Here is a 20,569-nt window from a genome sequence, read left to right as displayed (position 1 = left end):
TTCTGAGCAAAAGAATATATGACTGGAGCAACAAACAATCTGCTGGTGGGAGGGAGGAATTGTCTGGCAAAAGAAAGGAAAAGAAAAAGACAATTCTTTTCCCTCCTGCATAAATGTTGCTCGACCCACTGAGTTCCTCCAGCAGATTGTTTGTTGCTCCAGATTCTAGCATCTGCAGCATATATCTCCAATATATGGATGGAGTTCAGCAATTTGAACAGACAGATAAAGGAAAGAAAATAGGATCTTGGAAACACTAGTTCCTACACAAGCAATGAGAGAATGAACCATCAGAAATTTGTGTAGAAAGTAGGTAAAACTACAATAACAATGGAAAGCCATGTCAAAACATGATGGCAATGCCTATTGGGCTTTGAAGGTGCAAAGACCTTGATGTCTCTTTAGGACAATAACTTGTAATAATGATTCCCCAAACTTTTTAAAATCCATGAGCAGCTGGCTTTCTATTTATTGGTCTACATTTTGAAGCATTTCACATACTCCAGACAGAAGTACTCTAGATCTAGACAGAATTGACTCCTCAGGCAAACCAAGTTGCCTCAAACCTACCCGAAAGCAAAATTTATTTTTTTAAAAAATCTACAGTTATATCCATTATTCCCTCATAGTGGCCGATAAATCTTTAACCACTCATAAACCTGAAGTAGTGTGCACATCTCAGCTAGTAATTCTATACAGTCTGGAAAAGGGGTTCAACAGGTTTCTACTTCACTTTGTTCAAGTCTCCATCATTTTCATAAAAGGAGTATTCCCAAAAGGTTCCAATAATGTTGGCATACTCTTGTTCACTACCTTTAATCAACCATAAATTATACAAAACATGGAATGGCATTCAGCTGGTCCCTGAACATCGAGCCAGATGCAAATCAGAGCCCAAAATTTTAATGCATTGAAATGTTCTTTCAGTTTGACACCAATAACTGAATCTACCAGTATAAACTGAACACCTGAATTTAATTTACCTGGACTGTTTCAGAAGACACATTGCAGTTCACATTATCATTGGCTCTAATTAACATAGGTTTCTCCAACTGCCTCATTTGTTTGCTCTTGTTCATCTTTATGATGAAGCCTTCTCCCCTAAGAAGTGGGTTTACAACTCTAACCAGCAGATTGAATATTTTTAACACAATGGCGGCTTGCATTTATCTAATACTTTTTACATGCGCAGTGTGTACCGAAGTGCTTCACAGCCAATTAATTACTTTGGACATGCAGTCAGCCAATGTTATATACACTTCAACTGCACTTATCTATCCGCACACCACAGTATTAGTCTTCTTTAAATGATTCATCAAATTGTCTAAACATTGACAATGATAGGTCTACTAATCCTCCCACATCCTTTCTACAAATTACTGTAGCATGCATCTTAGTACCTAGAGATTAATGCGCCGTTGGAGGTACTGATTTTGAAATAAGACAATATGCAAGGCCTCATCTGCTCTCTCAGGTGGACGTAGAGGTTTCCCTGGCACCATTTTGAAAGAGTGGGGGTGGTTATCCGCATGGCTTTGGCTAATATTTATTCCTCAACCAACAGCGCTACAAGACATGATCTGGTCAACATCGCATTGGTGCTTGTAGATGCTGTGTGCAAAAAGGCTATCACACTTTGAACATTATAACAGTGACCTAAAAAATCAAAAAAAAAACTGCAGATACTGAAAATCTGAAACAAAAACAGAAAATGCTAGGAAAACTCAGGTCAGGCAATATCTGTGGAAAGAGAATCAGGTAGCATTTCAGATCCTGGACCCTTCATTGCAACTGATGAAGATTCTGACGATTCTGAACCTGAAATGTTAACTGTTTCTCTTTCTTCAGGTGCTGCCTGACCTGATTTGTTCCACTATCTTCACACTGTTATAAGTGACTACACTTCAAAACAAAAACTTGAATTTATATTGTGACTGTAAACCAGTCAAAAATGACTATATTGCTAGTAAAGCACATTGCGAACTCCCGAGATTTTGAAAGGTGCAACTTAAATGCCAAGCTCTTCACCATTAAGGAAACTGATTGAATTAGACATCACCTTTATTTCAATTCACTTTCAGCTGCAAAACCAAGATAACAAGCCTGTAAGAGCCAAAGGTTAATTTAATCACTTGGACAGAAACTAAAAGTGCACAGGGTGCGCAGACCGAAGAAACAGTACATTCAGTTCTCGCACTCTACCACACAAGCTGACTAGAGCCAAAGCAGCAGTCATTGATGAAAGCTGAAGAAAAATGCAGGCATGAGAGGCACAGACAGAGTGAATGCACAGAGTCCTTTTTCCCCAGGGAAAAGGAACCAAGAACTAGAGGACATAGGCTCAAGGTGAGGGAGGAAAGATTTAAAAGGGACCCAAGAGGCAACGTCTTCACATAGAAGGTGGTATGTCTATGGAATGAGCTGCCAGAGGAAGTGGTTGACGCAGGTACAACAACAACAACAACAACATTTAAAAGACACTTGGACAGGTACTTGGTTAGGAAAGGGTTTAGAGGGATATGGGCCAAATGCAGTCAAATGGAACTAGCTTAGATGGGCATCCTGTTGGCATGGACGACTTGGGTCAAAGGCCCTATTTCCATGCTGTATTACTCTATGACTCTAAAAGAGGGAGGAGTTTTAAAAAAAAAAATCACACTCAGGTTTTATTACTCTCAAGCAACTCCACAGGATAACATGCAAATATCAGAAGAAGGATTCATCAAATGACCCTACACAACTTGGGGTCAAACCACTGATTAGAAAATGGGGTTGGGGAAAATTTTTTTTTTTTTTAATAACAGTACTGGGAAAAAAAACCCCTATTGCTTAAAAATTTTCAAAAAACATGTAGATAACCCACTAGCTCGATGGGTTTATCCAATGGGGAAAACACAAGTCATTCCCTATGTAAAGCCAAGTTTAATGAACGTTGACCTGGGTAATCAATCTAAATGTTATCAAGCTACTCACACTTTACTTGGAAGGAGGAATGATTTCCATTCCAGAGCCCTGCTACAATGGGTGTGCTTACAAATACGCAATAAAGATATTCTTAGGCTCTGTTGTGATGCTTCACAGTTGAATCATACATTGGGATTTACCTTCAAGACATAACTAATTAGCACGAAGCACCTGAATACTTCAGTCAGCAGTTAGTGCTGCTGCCTACATCTCCAGCAACATGGGTTCGATCCTTGCTTCAGGTCTGGGTGGAGTTTGCACATCCCCCCTGTGAACATGCGAGTTTCCTCTGGTCTCCTCCCACAACTCAAAAATGTTCTGGCAGGTTAATTGGCTAATTACCCCTTAGTGTAGGGAAGTGGCAAAATAAAGAAATTAGAGGGGAGTCGATGGGTGTGTGAGAGAGAGTGTATGTTGCAAGAAAATGAGAGCAGGAATGGTAATGATGGGATTGTGCTGCAAGTCAGAAAAAAACCTAGTGGGCCAAATAGTCTCCTCCTGTGCTGAAATAAGTAATTACCACACCAAAAGGTTAATGCTTTCAGCCTAGGAAGAGAAGATGCAGAGAACAAGAACAAATCTCAAATGCTCAGAAGTAATATACGTTAGAGTGGGAACACACTGGCTTTCTGCATGCTTAACATTTATAACTCATTCACAACTTCAGTGGCAATCCCAGATGGTTCCCTCCAGTTTTCAGAACAAGATTTATACAACTTTCCCCAAGTACATTACTCTTATCAACAATCTAACCAAGCACCATTCCAAAACTAAATGAGCCCAAAGTTATATGCATTTCAAAACCAAATTAACAAACCTCATTCCTTCAGCACAGTTAATTTTGTTCGCTGTTCAATGAAGCAACAAGGAGATATTCAAGTCAATCTTAAAATATTGCTGTCATTATCAATCCCTTACTTGACATAGTTTTTAAACATTTTCAACCATAGTAGAGCACGATGCTTCCACTACTCCAGCCCTGCCCAATCTATAGCCAAAAATTAGTGGGCTTCTTACTTTAATAGTTCCAAATGTTTTCAAAAGGCAGCAAGACAGAAGATTTTAACTGGTGCATTTTGCTGAAAGAACTCCCAACTCCCCATAGCTTCTGCTACAACATCAGCTGCATTGCTTTCCTCCACAAAACACCAATAAGTAACAGCAAAACTATCAACTATCATTCAAATCCCACAATAGAACCTACAGTAATAAATTCAAAATAAATGCAGCCTCCTGACAATGCTGATCTGAATTTATTTCACTATTACTCCATTCAGTGGACGGGAGAAAAAAGATAATAATTAATACTCTGATAATATGAATGATGTCCATTAAAATATTATTTATTCTCTACTCCAATGATAATGCATTTTGCAACAAGATACTGCACAAAATATCACAGTATATAGTTTAGCTATTGTTGACTAACTTTGGCACACAAGCATTATCTGAACAAAGACAAGAATAAAATCTCCACATGTATTGAATAAAAATATAAAATTGACATAAACCCCATAAATTCCTCCAAGATGTCCTAAGCTTACATTCGTGAGAACACAAACCAATCTACTCCAATACCAAAACTTTAGGACTTTATTACCTTAACGTTATTATGCTAGCAGTTTCAATAATACCCCAAAACCAAAGGAAAAATGGCACTGAACCTTAAATTTCCTGAGTAAAACATCATTTTTGGTCACATGTTTAAGCTTACATTAAAACTGAAGGCAGAACAAATTTATCAGACAAACAGCTTAAAATCAATCTCCCTCATTTGTCCCCAATTAATTTCTTGTGTTGTTCTAATTTTTCTCATTGGGCAGTTTAAATCAAACATATTCTATCTTCACAGATGTTGCCCAGCCTTATGAATACTTCCAGGGTTTCTATCACATTTTATATTTCAAACTTCTAACATCTGCAGTATTTTAGATAGGAGTACACTTAAGAGGGAAATCAGGGAGGGCAAAAAGAGGACACCAGATAGCTTTGGCAGACAAGGTAAAGGAGAATCCTAAGAAATTCTACAAGGATATTGAGAGTAAAAAGATAACTGGGAAGAGAACAGGTCCTCTTACGGATCAATGTGGCTGCTTATGAGTGGATACACAGGAGAGGGACATGGCCCTAAATGAATATTTCTCATCTGTATTTACCATGGAGAAGCTAGGGAATTCAGGGAAGAGAATAGTGATGTCTTGAAACATATCCACATTACAAGAAGGGAGGTGCTGGCAGTCTTAAGGTGCATAGGAGGTGGATAAATCCCCAGGGCCTGACCAAGTATATCCAAGGACATTGAGGGAAGGTAGGGAGAAATAATAACTCAAACCCTGGGGTCCCAGTAACATCCTTGTGAATCCTTTTGGCACCCTCTCCAGCTTAATGACATCCTCCCTATAGCTAGGAGACCAGAACTTCACAGAATACTCCAAGTATGGTCTCACCTACATCTTGTACAGTTGTAACATGATGACCACAACAGAGATATTTGTATCATTAGCCATGGGCAAGGTACCGGAAAACTGGAGGGTAGCTAATGTTCTGTTTTTATTTAAGAAGGACTGCAAGAACAAACCACAGAACTACAGGCCAGTGAGTCTAACATCAGTAGGGAGAATGATACTGGAGGGGATTCTGAGAAACAGGATCTGCTTGCATTTAGAAAGACAAGGACTGTTTAGTGATAGTTAGCATGGCTTTGTGCGTGGGAAATAGTGTCTCACAAACTTGACTTTTTTTTTGAAGAGGCGATCAAGAGGATTGAGGAGGGCAGGGTGGTACACATCATCTACATGGACTTTAGCAAGTCTTTTGACAAGGTCCCACATGGTAGGCTGGTCCAGAAGATTAGATCACATGGGACCCAAGGTGAGCCAGACAATTGCATGAAAAATAGGCTTGGTGGTAGGAGTCAAAGGGTGGTAGTGAAGGGTTGCTTTTCAGATCGGAGGCCTACGTGCAATGCTGTGCCGCAGAGATTGGTGCAGGGTCCACTGTTATTTGTCATCTACACTTTGCAATGACACCATCATTTACAATATTACCAATTTTGAAGGTTATCTAAGATTACAGCAGGATCTAGATCAACTGGGAAAGTGGACCAAGGAATGGCAGATGGAATTTAACTCTGACAACTACAGTGTTGCATTGTGGAAAGTTAAAACAGGACAAGACTTGCACAGCAAGTGGTAGGAGCCTGGATAGTGTTGCAGAATAGAGAGATCTAGGATACAAATATATATTTCCCCTCACAGGTGGGCAGGGCGGCGAAGGCAGCATTTGGCACACATGCCTTCATCGGCCAGGACATTAAGAACGAGAGTTGGAACATCATGTTACAACTGTACATGACATTGGTGAGACCACACTTGGAAGTATTCTGTGCAGTTTTGTTTGCCTAGCTATAGGAAGGATGTCATTAAGCTGGACAGGGTGCAAAAGGGTTAAGGTGAGTGGGAAAAAATTTAAAGGGGACCTGAGGAGCAAGCTTTTTCCCCCCCACACAAAGTTGGTGGGTATATGGAATGACTTGTAAGAGAAAGTGGTAGAAATAAGTACAATTACAATGTTTAAAGGACAGTTAGACAGGTATAAGGATAAAAAAGGTTTAGAGAGATATGGGCCAAATGCAGGCAAATGGGACTAGGTAACTTGGTCGGCATGGACGAGTTGGGCAAAAGAGGGCCTGTTTCTGTGCTATAATAGTATGTGATCTGTTCAGATCAGTGCCTGCTTGTTAGATTTTTAATGTTATTTCAACACTCAAATTTGGCTATTGTTTGGAAATTAACTATCCTTTTCAAATCAATGTTTTTTCACTTCTGTTTTATTCTGAAGAGCCAGTATTTCCATAATTAACAACATTTTTAAAAACCTAAAAAGCAAAATTTCCACGGCATACACAAGCTGGTTATAATTAGCAATTCTTTTAAAAATTAACTGTCTTTGGGACGTGGACAAAGCCTGCATTTATTGCCCATCCCTAACTATCCTGAACCGTGCATCTTGTTGATAAATTTCAATTAATCACATATAGGACAGATAGGAACAGCAGACTGAATGCCATAAGAGAACCAGACGGGTTTTTACAACAACCTAATCATTATGTGGTTAGTTGAAATTAATTTGAAATTTAAATTCAAATGTTACAACCAGCAATGGTGAGATTTGAAGTCAGGTCTCTGTATGACTAACTCAATAAACTTAACAACCAGGACATCCACTTCTTCCATTTATTTTAATAAATTTGTTTGGCAGTTAAACCATGAACAAGTACTACTTTGGTCAAATTTTAAATGGCAAATAAGATCCCACAAAGCCAACGAGCTTCAGTGGATGCAGCAACATGGTGGAGTGGCAGCCATTGATTCAGAGACGTTTGAATCCCAAAGTGGCAGATAGGGTATGTAAATTCAGATAATTAAATACATTTGGAATTGAAACTGCTGGTCTCAAAGAAATCTGCCGATACTTACCTTGTAGGGCCCCATATGTGGCACTCCAGACCCACCAATGTACCTGACTCAGTTTGGAGCCAATTATGCCAGCAGCACCAACAGTGTCCATATTGGAAGGACAAATAGCACAGCTGGTAAAGAATACTATCTTTTGTTTGTTATCACTGAGTTTGAAGGTCTTGCCTATGTACTGATGAAAAGAAGACCCTTGTGAACCTGGAGTTTGTACAGAGTAAACTGAAGCATAGAAAACAGTGCCTGAGTAAAAATGGTAAAAGACCCCAAACAAGCCTGCAGAATAAAGAGTGTTACGGACTCGGTGAAAGTCCCTTTAAGATAGAGTGTGAGTGAGTGAGTGAGGCGTGCTTACATCAGCAGAAGATAAAGGACGTAATGACGTTGTTGAAGAAGTCAGTCGAAGAAAGAGAGAGAGAAAAAAGGGAGAGAGACACTAGCCTGCTAGTTTCTCTATTGATGGATGAGAAACAATAACTGTGTCTGCCACTGAAATCCATGTATGGAAATTGGAAGTAATCCGGTGGAGTTCACTTTGTTGCTGACCTGTAGAAGGAAACAGGTATTTGTGTGGACGATCACGATTCAGATGCTTTTCGGGGTGAGGAAGTCACTACCAAGTAAACACTGAAGTGTCGTTTGGGTTCCATCGTGGAACATTTGGATTTCATAATTACTCTCTCCCTGTTCTCTACATCTACGTCTTATCTTCAGACAACGGTGGTTGTTGAAGAAGTCTTTGCTCACATTTCACCTTATGGCTTGCGGAACTGAACTTTAAGAACCATTCCTGAACTTGGAGTTTGGGACTTTGCCACACACACACACACACACACACGAAGAGTTTAGTTTTTGGGGTTAATGTTCAAGGTTTAACATTTTTGAATTCTAACATACTAACATTTTTACTTTTATTTTACGTATTATCATAAGTAGTGATTAATAAAATAGTTTTTAACACCGAATCATGACTCGGTGTGTTTCTTTTGTTGCTGGTTTGTGACAAGAGTTAAATAACTTTTTCTTACTCTCAGTACGGTTGTACAATGGGTTACAAATCAAATTCCTCAGCATTATACTTGATGCCTTGAATTTTAATCTGAGCATCATTCATGTTCCATAGTTTGCCTGTTACACGGCAAGAAACAAAAACATGGCCTTGATCAGTCTCTCTTTAATGCAATTTTGGCTTGGCACCTTGCAAAGTGCACACAAGAGTCAAGGCTGTGAGCACAGATGAAATGAAGAATGTTTGCTGGATTGGGCAAACAGTTAAGAGGTCCAAATATCTCAGAGCTTTGAAACCCTGTCATGTGCACCATCAAACCCACCCACAAATGACAGGAGACAAAGGAAATGAAAGATTAGTGAGAGCAGCAAAAGGAAAAAATCCACAGCAAAATAGAAAGTACTTCTCCAATAACAACTTTATAAATGTACATTAATGTCAAAAATATCCATCTTTATTTTAAAACCAATTAAAAATAACTTGACAAATGTCACTAATCTATTGATTAGAACAATGTATTTTGAAGTTACTCCTTTTTCAGTTCATTACATTATTTATACTTCAGAGACTCCACTTTGCATTTACAATCACTCAGAGTAGGTGAACCAGGTTGGCTGCATTATTTACATAATTATACACTCACACCCTCTAATAACTAGGTCTCTAATTTCATGACTCTCAACACACACAGTGAACAGACACTTGACAATCATATAGCAAAATGGAAAGGCACTTTTCTGACTCATGAGGTACTCTGGTATTAAGGCACTTTACAGCAAGGCATCCAAAGGCTCACTTCCTAGCAACCTCCTCTGCTTAGGATTCCATGAAACTATCCCCAATGTGATCCAAGGGCAGAACAAGTTCTGTAAATGCAAATCCCAGTTCAAACTGAACATGCCGCACACAGAAAAATCAGCTTACTCTCTGCTACTGAGCTTCTACAGCAGGCCTGATTTCCCTCATTTTCTAGGAAAGTGAAGCAGGTGTCTATTCATCATCCTCCAGCAGCACAAACACAGAAAATGGGGAGCGAGGAAACAAAAGATTACACATAACATTGCCATCAATGGACCAATTGTGAGATGCCAAAAAGTGGTGAAATCTAAACAAGCCATTTTCTGTATCATTTCTTTTCAAACTGTACAAAGCATTATGTTTACAATAAAGTGTAAAGTGACACAGAAACTCGAATGGTTGCTTCAAAAAAAAAGTAGATTGCTCCTGATAACAGTGCTGGGTGGTAACGCATTCCTCGGGATCAGGTGTGCTATATTTATCTGGCACTCCTTAAAAGACTGAAGGCAATGATGGTGCAGCAGGAAGTTTGTTTCATCTGGTGGAAATCACAAAACGAAATGGCATTTATGACCAATTATACGATTCCATTAACTCAGGAGACCTGGGCAGCAACTTGACATGTTATATAAACACAGTTTGACTAGTACTGCAAGAGCACATCTGTCTTGTGTTGCTTGAACACAAATATTTTCAAAATAGCCAATACAATCCTCCTTTATGCAAACTCCTAAACAAAATTCAACCAACTCACTAGAATTTAGTGGATTTTGGAAAAACAACAAATGTTTAGTACCAGTTTTGAACAAACTCAAACAGTTGTACCTTTAAAATTTTAAGGAAAGAAAAAGTAGATTTTAATACAATGGGCAGTTACTGGATGGATCAAAGCTTTTTCTGGATGTAAGCAGTTAGTTTGCTTTTTGTGATACATTTCCATAACATTGATAATCAACAGGTGCTGGCAACATGAAGTAGGAAATTAAGTGGGAGATCTTGAAAGCTGCACTGAATAGAAATCAACTCAGATCTCATATCAAAAGACCTTCACTATTAAATTGTTCAAGTAGCACAAGTGCTCCTTCCACCTTGACTGGCATATGCAGAATCAGCAATGAACTTGAACCTTTTTTATATACCAAGCCACAAATAACTGGTCCATTTAATTACAAATGAGGATAGTGCTGTATTCAGTGCAGGATGAAAAGATTTTTTTATGGCAGTTTACTGGGGATGTTCCACAGTGAGCACAAGACACGGCTGCAGCAACCTTCAGAGCAATGGATCAAAATCAAGTCAGTCTCAGGTGTCAAATAAACTTATAGAAAGCTGATAGGTCAGTATGAGTCATTACTGGCACTTTCTTCAAACCAATTTGGTTTCTGTCATGCACAATTTCAGCATAAGTTCCAAAAGGGCAAAGTGTTTTTATGGGAAACTGCAACAATCATATATGGAGATCATTTTATGACACATAAATTTAGAAGCTGTAAATCTATAACCATTTAAAAGTTGGGAGCTAGTGCTGTAACCCTCCCTCCCCAACAGTGCCATGGTGAAGGTATTACCACACAGACTGCAGTGGCTTAAGTCAGTAGCTCACACAGCTTCTCAAAGAGGGATTAGTAATGGAAATTAAAAGCTAATCTTACCAGCAATGGCCACATCCCATAAATGAAAAAAAAATGAATAAAAAAATATGAATCAAAATGGAGCATTCACTGGCATCAGGAAATCATGAAAAGAGATCTTACTTTATGCAAATATACCAGGGCATAGAAAGTTTGGTAATGGGTTGCCACTTCTATATCAGTCACCCCTGCATTCTTCCACTCTTGAATTAGCTAGAACCCCAGCTAGGGGTTTGATAAAGCCCACTATCTATAAACTCTAGTTGTTTGTGCTATCAAATCACAGTTAGGTCAGATGACTCAAAGGAATGGACCCAATGAAAAGGCTTTGAACACTTTAGTAAATTGGTAAAAATTGTTTTATTGTCACATGTACCGAGGTACAGTGAAAAACTTAGTTTTGCATGCCATTCCTACAGATCATTTCATCACATTAGTGCATTGAGGTAGTACAAGGGAAAACAATAACAGAATGGAGAATAAAGTGTTACAGTTACAGAGAAAGTGTAGTGCAGGCAGACAATAAGGTGCAAGGCCCTAACAAGGTAGATTGTGAGGTCAGGAGTCCATCTTATCGTATTAGGGTACCATTTAACAGCCTTATAACAGCAGAATAGAAGCTGTCCTTGAGCCTGGTGGCACATGCTTTCAAGCTTTTTTTTAATCTTCTGCCCGACAGGAGGGGGGGGGGGGGGGCGAAGAGAGAATGCCTGGGGCGGGTGGGGTCTTTGATTATGTTGGCTGCTTTACTGAGGTAACGGGAAGGGTAAGCAGAGTCTCTGGCTCACTGCCAAATTTGCTACCTTCTTAAGCTGTGAACCAAGTTGGCGGAGAGTCCACATCTGTCAGGAAGAGTCAGGTTCACATCTGTCTAACCTCCTCTACAAAATACTTCACTGATAATTTTTTCCCTCCCGGAAAAAGGAAGAGAAACATGCCAAACCAATGTCGTCAGCTAACCAATTCATGTGAAGTCATATCTGACTGAGAATTCCCAACTGGCTTTAATCAGCAATTTAAATACTTAAATTGTTATTTCACCAAGATGTATATTAACTGATTAATAATTTTAAACAAAAGCCATGACTTATTCCTTTTGAGTGATAATGAATTGCAGAGATGAATCATTAGATCTAAAAGCAGATTTTTTTTGACGTGATCACCATTTGCAGGCAGTTATGGATGCCTGTGCATGTTCAACAGATGTCAAGCATTCCAAAGTTAACCAATCCTCATCAACATGTTGGTGTCATGCACCTGAACTTCCAATATTTCAAGGCAGAACTGGTTGGTATTTTCCTAGCATGATTCCTGGGCTCAGACTGGAAACTCCCTCAGCCCTGCCAGGTTCTTCCTCAACTGACAGTGTTTCAATGTTAAACTATTGTTGATCACACAAGAGAGAAAAGTTGGACAGGTAGTTGTTATAGCCAAAAAGGCAAAGAGCACGAGTGCTTTCAACAAGACAGAAACTGGCTTCCTTCTCTAAAATCTCTACAGTTCTGGGACTCCACATGGAAAATATGATTCATCAAGGCAGGTGGATCAAACCCGGCTCTGTTACCCACACAGTTAAGAAGCCAGAGAATACCGACTGTCAAGCTTATGCATGAAGGGTTAACTGATCAAGATAGTGAACACTGTTTATAAAACAGGATCCATTTTATGTCAAGATCCTTAATAGAGCTAGGGAAGACAAACTGGGAGGGTCGGAGGGAGGGAGAGTACCCTTTCATACCATAACCACAAAATGCTATGATCTCACCAACCATGGGACTGCAACAGCTTAAGGGAGTTGACTCCCATCCCAAGCAATGACTCTGGCCTTGCCAGCAGTCTGCACACAGCAAGTACAAAATTAAAAATAAACTACTTGTGTGATCACTGTACATTTGATAAGCTTACATTTTACACAACTACAATTTTTTTAAAAAACTCAGCTCATAACAGTCATATCATTCCTTTGGTGTCCTTCCAGAAACCTGGAGCACAGAATCTTGGTTGACTTGCCCTCCCCTAAACAAATGTTATTGCAATGACAATGATTCTGTAGTCATGCCAACAGGTAAATCCACTAACTTTGCTAAGACCTGCTTTTCAAGCCTATTACCTCCCTGCTCTATGGAGATTACCTTTTAAACAAGGTTGAAATACAATCACACCAAAACAATCAACAATAGTAGTCCAAATGTTTTGTTTAGTGATAGTGAAGAAAAACAGATAATGCAAGAACTTTGTTAGATTATAAATGTCCTTCAGTAGTTAGTACCAAAAAGACTCCTTTTATTGTCACTTCTACAATTATTCATTTAAAATCCCTCCTGTGTCATCTTTCAATCAACACCACATGTGTTGCTTTGTTGTTTTTTTGTTATAGTAAAGAGCTTAATGAACTCGATATGCAGCCTTCAATCACCCTGCAGGTTCCATAGGAAGAAGATTAACAATGACCAAATCCAAAGACTTGGAGGATAATAGCTCAGCACCTGTGAAGTTCCCTCGTGTGCAGCATCTGTGCAACAGTTGGGTCAAATCCCCTTTAAATTACACAACAGAAGCAGTGTTGGGGCTTCCCGACTGAGAGGGCAATAGTCATCATCTTGAAGAAAAATACTGCAGATGCTAAAAAATTCACCATCTATCCGAGTAAGAAGTAATGTGGACGCACACACGACTTAAAAAATCTCTTCTTTTTCTTCCATTTACCCCTTGGCTCTTTCCCACTTCACCAGTCCTCCTAGGTCACAAACTTGCCCATTACGAAAGGAAAGGCTCCAGTTCTCACTTACACCAACGTGGCTGAGAACTGCAGTCTGCAAACTCTTACTCAGTGCCTTATGAGTCACCAACATGGGAATCAATTCTCCATTACCAATTCTGTGCTTGAAGGAATGGATGAACTCAATGTAAACTCCCTCATCCATAAACTGAGATTTCAGATCCTGAACTAAACAATGACACAATATAAGCAACACAGACCATTGGGTGATGAAATATCATCAACCTAAAAAGTTAACTCATTTTCCCTTCCTACATATACTCTCGAGTATTTCCAGCATTTTCCAGTCTCCCTGTATTTCAGGTTTTCTGCAGTTGCAGTATTTGGCTTTTGGGATTAGTTTAGTTCCAATATTATTTACAAACAACCAGCTGGCTCTGGTCTCTTGGTTCAAGTTTGAATCATGGCTAGGTTAAGGGAACAGAGACTAAGAGGGAATAGATTGATACCAAAACATAAAACTTATTCCCAAGACCAAAAGAGTCACAAAATCCAGCCAAAGGAGGCCCAAAGGCAGAGAACTTCCAGCATCAACCAACAGCACAGGGCTCTCCAAACGAGAGATACACCTTGCAAAGACTCAAAGACTTTTTTCTGGTATTAACCTGCTCCTTTCTTTTAGAGTCTCTTGTTCCCTTAACCTAGCCATGATTCAAACTTGAACCAAGAAGTCAGAGCCAGCAGGTTATTGATGAATAATATTGCAACTAAACTAATTCTCAACCAATCCCAAAAGCAAAATACTGCAACTGCCAAAAATATGAATCAGATTTATTATCACTGACTTACATAATGTGAAATTTGTTGTTTTGCAGCAGTACAGTGCAAACATATAAAATTACTAAATTACGAAAATAAATAAACAGTGCAAAACAAAAACAAATCACGAGGTAGTGTTCATGGACTGTGCAGAAACCTGATGGCGGAGGGGAAGAATCTGTTCCCGAGTTGAGTTTGGGTCTTCAGGCTCCTGTACTTCCTCCCCGATGGTAGTAAAGAGAGTATGTCCTGGATGGTGAGGGTCCTCAGTGATGGATGCAGCCTTCTTGAGGCCACCACCTCCTGAAATACAGTGAAACTGGAAAATGCTGGAAATACTGAGGTCGGGCAGCATATGTTGTAAGGGAACAGGGGTTAATATTTCAGGTTGATGACCTTTCATCACCCAATGCCCAATTTTCAAGAAGAATCACTCAACCTGGTCAACTCTCCTCTCCATCAACCAAGGTTACAGGAATTTTTATTTCCCTAATGCTGCCAACTAGAGTAAGTACATACAAGCCAGGGATCAAATCTAGGACCAACTGGTCTGAGTGTCTCATGAAATCCTTCACTGTGGTTTTCAAACCACATCCTCTAACAGGCAAGCACAGGGCCCCATAAGGTCACCCCAACCCAACCATCATGCCGCCACATCCTCAACATTACTAGATTTATTTCCCCCCACAGACATCTGTATATGCTCTCTGCTGTTACGTCTTCATCCATATCTTTGTTACATATTCAATCATTCCAATATTTTTCCAGCCTCTCTATAATCTTCAACTCACCCAAACTTTATCCACATCCTATGCTACACTATGTCATGCTCATCCACTGAACCCCACCTGTGTTAAATCTTCAATCCTCACATCCACCCACACCTCGCAGTTAAACCCTTTTATTGCATCACCTTCCATACATATCCAGTACCACAAAGCTCCTCCCAAACCCACAAATGCTTTTCCAAGTTCTCCACTCCTCTACTTTTGTGTGTTGACCCATCTCCCTTCACCAAAACCCACTTCAATCCAACACTCCAGAATTCTTCCTTAACCCTTCCAGCTCCAGGTGCTCCTTGCTTCAGTATTCATTAGGAATCAGCATCAGATTTATTATCACTGACTTATATGACGTGAAATTTGTTGTTTTGCAGCAGCAGTACAGTGCAGACTAGGACAGATTCTAATAACTGAAAGTAAGTTTTGTCCATCTACAACATTTTCACCTATAACTTGAACAAATGGAGACTTTAGTTTTCAGATTGCCTGCATTAACAATTTGCTACAAAAGCATACGACAAGACTGCAATTACTATAAATCTGTTAGAAATTCCAAGAAGACAGACACTCCGAAACTAGTTTAGCCCTATCTTCAATCTTTAAAGGGTCAAACTTTACATTATCCATTTACACATTTTAAAACAGTGTTGCTTCCAAAACAGCAGGACATGACAAAGCAAAACACTGCATCTCCTAAAGCTGACCTCAAAATAAAATCTTACAACCACCAACACTCTTGCCATAAAAATGTACTCTTTGAAATAGGAAAACGCAAGATTATAGAATTATTTGTACTTAAAACTGGGTGGATTTAGGAAGAAGTTGAAATGAGAAGCTAAATACTTCCCCATAATGTTCAGAGAACAGATCAGATTAGACTGAAGGTGAACTAAAATCAGATTATCACAGTAGCAGCTATTCAGATTATGTCCCCACATTTTAATCAATTACATGTGAAACTGAAGATTTTTTTCTTAAAAAATTTATTTGAACCACAAAATGTTTACTGTTTTTTTGGTAATCAAACCCTAGTTTAATAACCGAGGTAAGAAGCCATCCATAAGAGTAAATACTAACCGCAAATGGCATTACAGTGGAGGCAGTTTGGATTCCTCAGAAGCCATCACTTAATTCACCCCAACCACTTCCTTGGGAACAAGTTCCACTTTAACACCACTCACAAAGTGATATGATGAAAAAATTCTTCTTAAATAAAAATTACAAGTTGTTAGGACCTGGACTGCAATGCCTGGGATAGCAGTGGAGCCAAATTCAACTGTATCGTTCAAAAGAGAACTATGGAGAGAGGCAGGGGAGAGGGATGAGCTGGATTGCTCTTGTACACATGCTACAGTCCTCAGCAGGCCAAATGATTCTCTTGAATGTTGCAATTGTCTGGGGAAAGGGGTATTCCTCAATTTATCTCTAACCACATTTGGGTATTTCAGATGTATTCATTTTATTTCTGTAAAGCTAGTTCAAAAGCTTAGCTATTTGGATTTTTATTTGCATCCCACCACTCTGATGCTAAGGAGCATTTGCACATAAAAATCACTGATTTCCCCATCACCCCAGGTGACAAAAACCCACGAGGAGCATTCCATTTTCAACACATTGAGCAATATTTATGAAGGAGGTGAATGTGTCACAGGCTTCAGACTGGAAACGTGTAGGTTGTTCATGCTGATAGCATAGCATGGACTCCCAATGAGCTATTAGGTGGAAGCAGCATCAGCCACGACAGATTTTTCTTCTGTGTGACTAATCAAGAAACAGTCAGAGGGCAGGTTCCAAACAACAGCCAGATATTCCAAAGGCCAAAACTCTTCCAAACATAAAATGTCAATAAATCCAAATTTACCACCAACATCCTAAATGAGCAATGCCTCACTAAATTAACTTGGACCATTGTCAACAACATAGTATTGCTGATAAAGTATTGGCTTAGCTCAGTTGGAGGAACCTTTCTTCCATTCAGAAGAACTTGAGTACAGAGTCAAATTTGGCAGTGTAATGCAATGCTGAACAAAATAGATAGCCGTTAGATATTTCTCACAACATAGGTGGAGGCCATTCAGCCCAGTTCTCAGAGTAACTTCATCAATCCCATTCCCCCACAATCCATTTGTTCTCATGTACCCATCACAATGTACCCCAATTTTCCTTCCATCCACCCACATTAGAGATAAAATACAGTAACTAATTAACTTACCCACTAGGGTCCTTGAAGTGCTAAATTGCAACTGTCTATATCCCAGTACATTAACATTAAAACCCCAAGGTATAATTCAAAGAACAGGCAATGCGCCCAGTATCCAGCTCAACATTCTTCTCCCAACCAACACTAACAAAAGACAGCAACAAAGCAATTTCTCTTTCTTGTGGGATCTTGCGGTGCCATGACTGTTGCTTTTACCTGGACAATTATAACCCCACTTCAAAGAAATCTATTCCATGCAAAATATTGAGGCAAAATATGACTATTGTGAAAGTCTTTTAAACCTGTTTGTTTAAATCCCATGCCTATAGGGCATGAAGCAACAGAACGCATCACCTGTTTACATCACTTCCCGTGTTTCTGAGGTATCTGCCTACTTGGCCTCCGAATATCGTTCCCTTATGGGGAAGTATTTAACTTCTGCTTCTCACTAAAACAGTCCAGTCAGAAATCCTGTGCCCGATCATGCAAACTCCCAACCACCACATTACAGCACAGTATCTACACTACTAATTAAATAATTACATTCAGGGTTTAGAAAAAAAAAATCAGCAAATTATTTAAGTTTAGATATTTTAAATGCCAACTTTGAAATGCTGTACTTGCAAAATAATGTTCAAATAGGTGTATTATAAATAATTTTTCTTCTTTTTCTTCCCCATACTAAAAAGCTGCTTACACCTCACCTTTATTACACAACTCTCCACAATAGAAACTAAAGCTTTATAGCTCTCGGCATTTTCACGTTACACAATAAAAGAGTTGCTTGAGTAAGCAACTCAAAATTACAAGGAAATAAACATTTTGTACCGATTCATTTGGCCCCTTGAAGAAAGGCCTACTAATTTTAAATGATGTTTTGAATATTATTTACTTCCTATATTACAACTGTATCTAAATTTTTGGAGAGAACTTACCTTGCTACAAAACTCTTTGGAAGGTCTTGAGTTTGTGAAGTGTCTCTCGCAATGCAAGCACTTGTTTGTGTTTCTGCGTATTTCCCACTACAATTTGATGTCTTTCAGACAAACTTCTTAAGCAAATTAATTTTACAAGTTTCTACTCTATCTTACCCTGCTTAATAACAGGGAATGAAGGTAAGTTACTGTGTGGTGAAAGATGGAGGGTTCATAAAATCCAACAAACAACTTAAAATAAATAACTATTCCACAATCCTAAAAGAATAGCAGAACATTTCCTTAACTTGACTAACCAGATGCAGAAATTTAAAACAATTCTTCCAATTTCTTTTTAATCCTTGAAGTTACTTTCAAGCATCTATTAAAGAAATCTTCAGTTATTTTCTGTTCAACCATAAAACATTTTAGCATCCAAATGAATTACATGCACTACAGTAGCCTAAACAAACAAAGTAGGGAGGGAACATTTTACCAGCCTTCCATATGTCCCATTTCCCTCTCGCCACACTAACTCTAGTAAGAACATTCATGTCTACTGGAGATCAATGTACAGGGTCAAAGAAATAATTTTAAGAGATATCCGTCCTCAGTTTTACCATTCCACACAAGCACTAGCACAACATTTGATGTCTTGTAAAGATGCTTTTCACCTCCTGGGTAAATTATTATTTACTTCCCCACATTTACCCAATTTTCTCATTCACATTTTTAATTCTAACTCATTGCAGCAAAAAGGCAACGTGAAAAAAAAACATTGCTTGAACAAATCGTGACTTTTTTTTTAAAAAAGTATTTTTCATCAAGCAGATTTTAAAATCCCATGCAGCAAAGTTTAGAATCATAGACATTTAAAGCTCAGAAATCGAAAATCCTAAATGAATGCGTGAAATTAAATGGTTTATGGAATAATTCCGTTGGAAGAAATTAATAAAAGTTGAAGTAAATCTAAAGAGCATTTAGCATAAAGTTGGGGTGATTTCGTATATTGCACGTTATTGTTATTACTGCTCCAGATCAATGTATTGGATTGAGGAGCGTTTGGTGGGAGCTGCCTGCAATCCTCTGCACCTTCCCTCTGACACTGCTCCACACGTCAATCAGCTCCCACCCCCGGGCCTACCCGACCCACGCACTCACCTCTCCGGCCCCGAATCAACCGATTCCGTCTAAAACACGCCACCAAGTCGATAATACGAAACTTTTTTTATTTCTCTCCTCAGAGCGATCGCGCTCCCTCCCTCCCGCTCTCCGCTTCCCCCGACACCGAGCGCCTCCTCGCAATATCGCTCCGTCGCTACCTCAGCCTGCCGCGGCGGGCGCTGTTGGTCCAGAGCCGGCCCCGCAACTCCCGCTGGGCACACTGGGAGTTGTAGTCCTCTCTCTGCCGCCCGCGCCCGATCAACGCACTGACGATGCGTCCGATGAAACTACAATACCCGCCAGGGGTCGCCACAGCGTGGTTGAGCGGCGAGAGCGCTCCGGAGACAGCCTCAGCCGCCACCCCCGAAGCACGCCGGGAGTTGTAGTGCCTATCCCCATCAGGCGCCGCAGAACCCGGTTTAAAGAGGACTACAACTCCCACTGGGCACAGCGCGGGGGCCACGCATGCGCGCTCACCGCGTCGAGGGGAGAGCAGGGGCTTTAATCTCCCCACAAGAGTTCAAATTTCTTAAGTTTTCATGTAAAATCGACGCCGGCGGGTACACGAGTACCGCTGCCTCACCTCACCGCAGACGGAAAACTCCCAGACTAACGAGCTCCTTCCCCGAGGGGTTGAGGTAGACGCCGGTTTATTTTGAGGTGAGGGAGAAGCCACGAGGCTGCGCGCGCAGGCCCCGCCCGCCTTCTCCCCGCCCCTTCGGGCGACGCAGACCCCCCCCCGCGGTGACGTCACGGGGCGGTGGCGGCGGGAGCCCCGCCCACTCCCGTTGCTAACAATAAATCGGTTGCTCAGCAACCCCGGGAAGCGCGAGGCCGCTCGCACGGTGAAGCATCCAATGAGCGTCTGGTCGGTGTCTGCGGTGGGGGAATCCCTGCGTGTGTGCCAGTGGTTAAAGTGGGGGAATCCCTGTGTGGTACCGGTGGTTACAGTGGGGGAATCCCTCTGTCAGTACCAGTGGTTACAGTGGGGGAATCCCTGTGTGTGCGCCAGTGGTTACAGTGGGGGAATCCCTGTGTGTGCGCCAGTGGTTACAGTGGGGGAATCCCTTCGTGTGTGCCAGTGGTTACAGTGG

The 20,569-nt window shown here is 40.2% G+C and overlaps 1 protein-coding gene across 1 annotated transcript in view; it reads right to left on the bottom strand.

Annotated features, from left to right (window-relative positions):
• sipa1l3 (signal-induced proliferation-associated 1 like 3) overlaps positions 1-19,632 on the bottom strand; it is a 191,510-nt gene extending 171,878 nt beyond the window's left edge. The window contains exon 1 of the mRNA XM_052044092.1: positions 19,473-19,632. The gene's annotated coding sequence lies outside the window, so the exon portion shown is untranslated. The remainder of the gene's footprint in view (positions 1-19,472) is intronic.
• Between the last annotated feature and the right edge of the window lie 937 nt (positions 19,633-20,569).

Source organism: Pristis pectinata, chromosome 35 (assembly GCF_009764475.1).
Source record: "Pristis pectinata isolate sPriPec2 chromosome 35, sPriPec2.1.pri, whole genome shotgun sequence".
Lineage (NCBI taxonomy): Eukaryota > Metazoa > Chordata > Chondrichthyes > Rhinopristiformes > Pristidae > Pristis > Pristis pectinata.
Note: the sequence above shows the minus strand (reverse complement) of the source record. Positions and strands in the feature narration are given on the sequence as shown.